The sequence below is a fragment of the Elephantulus edwardii genome, unplaced genomic scaffold (genome assembly GCF_000299155.1).
Source record: "Elephantulus edwardii isolate Elephantulus edwardi_28Jun2011 unplaced genomic scaffold, EleEdw1.0 scaffold00424, whole genome shotgun sequence".
Classification (NCBI taxonomy): Eukaryota; Metazoa; Chordata; class Mammalia; order Macroscelidea; family Macroscelididae; genus Elephantulus; species Elephantulus edwardii.
In genome coordinates, this window is record NW_006400174.1 from 625,279 (window position 1) to 630,260 (window position 4,982).

Here is a 4,982-nt window from a genome sequence, read left to right on the forward strand (position 1 = left end):
AACAACAACAACAACAACCATCAAGTAAGGCAAGAACACAAGATACATTCCACTGTAATGCTGGATCATTAATATAGTGGACAACCTGCTCCAGAATGGGTTGTGCACACAAGTAAGAGTCTAGCATAGCATACACAATACATAAATAAATGCAAGATAGTGGCTAAAAAAGCCCTATAAAGCAACTCATTGCCTCATAGACAGGAAAGAAATTACCAAAGTGGACATCAGAAGAGATTATGAAACTAGTGCAATTTGAAGAAATGATAAAGTGAGAGAGTGAAATAGAAGATTTCAAAGAACATCTCAGGAAGACTAACTATAATAATAAAATGTATAAAGACTTGGACTTAGAAAACCAAAAGGGAAAAACATGCTCATCATTTCTGAAGCTGAAGAAAAAAATGTTACCACCTCAAGCCTTGAGTTTTAGTAATGAGAGATTCTATAGTCAAAAATATTGAGTGATGCATGAAGAAAGAAAAAAAAAACCCAAACCCAAACCATGGAACTAATATACAGAGTCAATGTCTCAAAAAGATTTGGTCAATATTTAACAGTTTTGAGAAGGTTGCATACTATCAAGAATCAATGGTACTGCAGGAAGAGGGCCAAACACAAGAAATTTGGAAGACAGCTACCTGGTCAACTGACTGGAAGGGATCCATATTTGTGCTCATTCTAGAGTTAAGTTTGATGGAACAGAATTTGAAAATTATAAAACCATACCATTACTATCACATACAAATGAAATCTTCCTGAAGATAATTTTAAAAAATTCAAAACTGGAGTAGTACAGAATATAATATAAACAGAAACTATAAATATAAAACATACAAATGGAGAAAAGAGCATCAGAGGATGTTGGTGGCAGTGGATAGAAAAGTGCAGCTCTAGAATTGCTTTCCTGTTCAACAATTTGCATTTTGTGTGACAGTGTCTGCCACACAGTACTGCCCCACAAGGATGCCATTTCTCTCTATTTCCTCTTTGCTATCTCTTCTTGGCCTTAAGCTTTATTCTTGAGTTAAATGCTGCCCTTTTTGATGTTAAATGGATGATTGTCTTAAGGAGTATTCCTGCTCACCCTAGAGACCTGTCTTCTGCTATATTGTCTCCAACAAAGTGTTGAGCTTAAACTTGGGCTTAGTGGGTAACAGACGCTCGAATCTCTGACCTGCCTTTCTGGGAGGTTTTTGTTTGTTTTTAGGATCATGTTTTTTGGGTGTATTTTTTTTTAATTGGAAAATTTAGAATCATGGGAATCTGGTATCTGCAGGCCCATGGGCAATGGGATTAAGTCTTAGTGGACTCTGGCTACTCTGGGTCTTCCCCTTGACAAGGTCAGCTTCTGACCATTTTTAAATTTAAATTTTTCCTTTAAAATAAAATTGTATTTGAAAAAAATTCATAAAACATATCCTACAAAAAAGAGTTAGAACTTGCAGCTGGATTCAGAAAAGGGCATGGAATACTACTACTATTGACATCAGATGGATCCTGACTGTAAGCAGAGAACACCACAAATGTATTATCTTTAGGTTTATTTTATGGACTATACAAAAGCATTTGATTTGATGATGTAACTCATAACAAATAATAAATAACATTGAAGAGAATTCTAGAACACTTATTTGCTCTCAATTAAATGGAGATTGCATGATGGAATTTTCCAAGAATTCGGAAAATTATGGATGATGTGTTTCACAGTTATTTCCTTTTGGCCTTCTTATTCAATCTTTATGCTGATCACCTAATCTGAGAAGGTAGACTATGTGGAGATAAATGTAGTATCAGGACTGGAGGAAGACTCATTAACAACTTGCAATATACAGATGACCCCAACCTACTTTCTGAAAATGAAGACTTATTGATGAAGGAGAAAGACTATGTCTTTCAATGTGTTTTACACCACAATATAAAGATTTTTCCCCCCATTTCCCCAAACTTTAGTAAAGAACAAAAAAGTAATGATGGTAGATCTCTAGAACATGGCTAATTTTCTGGGATGTCTCCTTCGAAAATGTGACATCTGATTTCCAAACACATGCCAGAGGTGTACATAGTCCCCAAGTGTACTAAGTAGGTCAAAAGCTGATATCCTAACACATTCATCTTCTGACTTTGCCCAGTCTGTGGTCTGTCTTTGGATCTGCAATAATTGACGGAACAGCTACTATGGCTTCATTAATATTTGTCTGTAGCTCCCTGAGCTCTTCTATATGCAGAAGTCACAGAATCTGGGCAGCTTCGTTAAGAACTGCATCTCGTGTCAAAACCAAGATTATGCTTGTCTAAAGCAACAGGCAAGCGCTCTTTTGTTTGATTTGCTTTAGCAACTGCATCTTGCGTCAGGAGCTCTTGAACCAAAATATGAATTGTCTTTAGCATTACCAAGTAATCATCATGACGCTGAATCTGAAGAAGGTTAGCCAAAGCCATTACACCAGCTTTAAAATCAGGGTTATTTACATCTAAATTGATCAGTGGTTCTGCATTTTTAGTTGCATTATCAGCATTTTTTTTGCATTATCGAACACTGAATCCTTGTATTTTTCAGGATTGTCTCCATATTCAAGTCTAACTGCTAACCCAAGAAGCCAATCAATTGCTTCTTGTCGGTCCTGAATCTTGAGAGGACAGTTAACACCTTTGAGATACTTTTCAAAGAACTTGGGCCATTCACTGCTATGGATATTTCTTACATTCCCTCTGTCTTCAATCTTGTAGTGTCTGATTTTCTGGTCTTCAAGCCAAACTATAAAATTTCTAAACTCTGTTTCATCTTTGCAGTTGAAGCCTGCAGGGATGTGGTAGTCAAGAGCTGCCAGCTTGCATCAGAACATGGTCCCGGCTTCTCTCTCTGGTCCCCCGGGCCTCTGCCTGGAGAACAAAAGCGAGGAGCAATATATAGAAATTTGCTGTCAGGTACTTCTCCAGGGTACTGAAGAGTAATGATGTCAGTTTAGAGACTAAGGTGCACACGATCCAAGCTATAGTCTTTGCAGTTACTTGCTATGAGTCAGAGAACTGCACAATGACTAAAGATGATAGAAGAAAAACTGATGCCTTTGAGTTGTGGTGCTGGAGAAGAGTATTGAACATGGACTGCCAAGAGAATAAACAGGTCTGTCCTGGAGAGGGTGAAACTGAGCTGCTCCTTGGAGGCAAGGATTTTGAAGCTCTGTCTCACATGTTGTTGTTCTTGTTCTTGTTAGGTGCCATTGAGTCAAGTATGACTCATAGCAACCCTATGAACAAAAGATCTGAACCCTGCTCTATCCTGTGCCATCCTCACACTTCCTGACACAAGAGACCATTGCAGCAGTCACCGTGTCAATACATCTAGTTGAGGGTCTTCCTTTCCTTCACTGAAACCTCCACCCTTCCCAGCATCATGTCCTTCTCCAAGGAATAGCCCTCCTAGCAACATACCCAAAGTATGTGAAGCACAGCCTCACCATTCTTGCCTCCAAAGAGCACACTATCTGCACCCTCTCCAAGGCATATCCTTTTGTTCTCCTGGTTATCCATGTGACGTTCAATCTTCTTCTCCAACACCACACCTCAAAAGTGTCAATTCTTCTTCTGCCATCCTTATTCACTGTCCAGCTTTTGGCTGCATAGCAAGTAATTTGAAAAACAGTGGCCTGAATCAGACACACATTAGTCCTCAAACTGATATCATTACTCTTTAATAATTTGGAGAAGTCCCTAACTGCAGATTTTCACAGTGCAATGTGTCTCCTTATTTCCTGACTGCTGGTACCAAGGGTATTAATTGTGGATCCAAGCAAGATGAAGTTGTTGACAGTTTCAGTCTCCTCTCAATCCATCATGACACTGCCTAGTGGTCCAGTGGTAAGAATCTGTTTTCTGTCTCATGTACTTTGAGCATGTTACCAGAAGGAACCAATCCTTGGAGAAGGACATGGCACTTTGAAGGGTGGAAGGTCAGCAAAGGAGAGGAAGACCCCAGATGAGATGGATTGACTCAGTAACTGGGTTTATGGGAGTAGGTGTATCAGAGACAATGAAATTGGTTCAGGATAGGACAGGGTTCAGAGCTATTGTACATAGGGTCACTATGAGTTGCAGGCACCTCGACAGCAAATAACAACAAGGGTTAGCATGTGTTCAAATCAACTTACTTCCATCTAACAGTAACGTAGCCTGATAAGGGACCCAGAGCACCCCAAGTAGAACAGATGTTCAATCTCTTAGGGTAGCTACCCGGACCTTCAGGAGACCTAATGGAGAGAGAGAAGAACCAAGGAAGAGGAAGAGGGATTTACCACCAGCAGGCAGCTAAACTGCAGCTCATCTGCTAAACTTCCAATAACAGTAAAGAAAATGCTAAGAGCCTTTCTACTCAGTAGAACATGGAACTGCCATGATCTGGGATCTGTTTGATGACAGCCGCAAAATGGACTATTTCTGGTGTGCAATTCTCTGAGTTTCGACAGAGAGACGGATATAAGAAACCATCACCATCAGAGTGAGGATACAGAACATTTGCAGGCAAAACTCCTCCCTCCTGTTGCCTCTTCTAGCCTTATTCAAAATTCTGTGTAAGTGGAATCCCACTGTACCAAAAGAAACTGGTTTCTGTCACTCAGCAGAACATTTCTGAAAACCCACCTTGTTGTTGTATGTCTCATCACGATTCAGCAACTCTCTATACTCATAGCGACCCTATGAACAAAAGACCCCTCTACAACCAAAGACATTTATCAAAGTTCATAGGGTTTCTGGAGGCATGTTATTTAGGAAGTTGATGGCACTCCTGCGTCCAACTCTATACAGTATTGTTTGTTTATTTATTCATTGACTAATGGACATTTTCAGCAAGGAGGGTTGTATCATCTGCATAACACAGACTGTTGTTAAATCATCCACCAATCTTGACCCCACATTTCTCCTCATAGAGCCCAGCCTCCTGGATAATCTGTTCTGCATATAGGTTGAAAAGGTATGGAGAT

General features: G+C 39.7%; 1 pseudogene; it reads right to left on the minus strand.

Moving 5' to 3' along the window:
- Nucleotides 1-2,111: 2,111 nt before the first annotated feature.
- Nucleotides 2,112-2,846, minus strand: LOC102854409 (annotated as a pseudogene).
- Nucleotides 2,847-4,982: the final 2,136 nt, after the last annotated feature.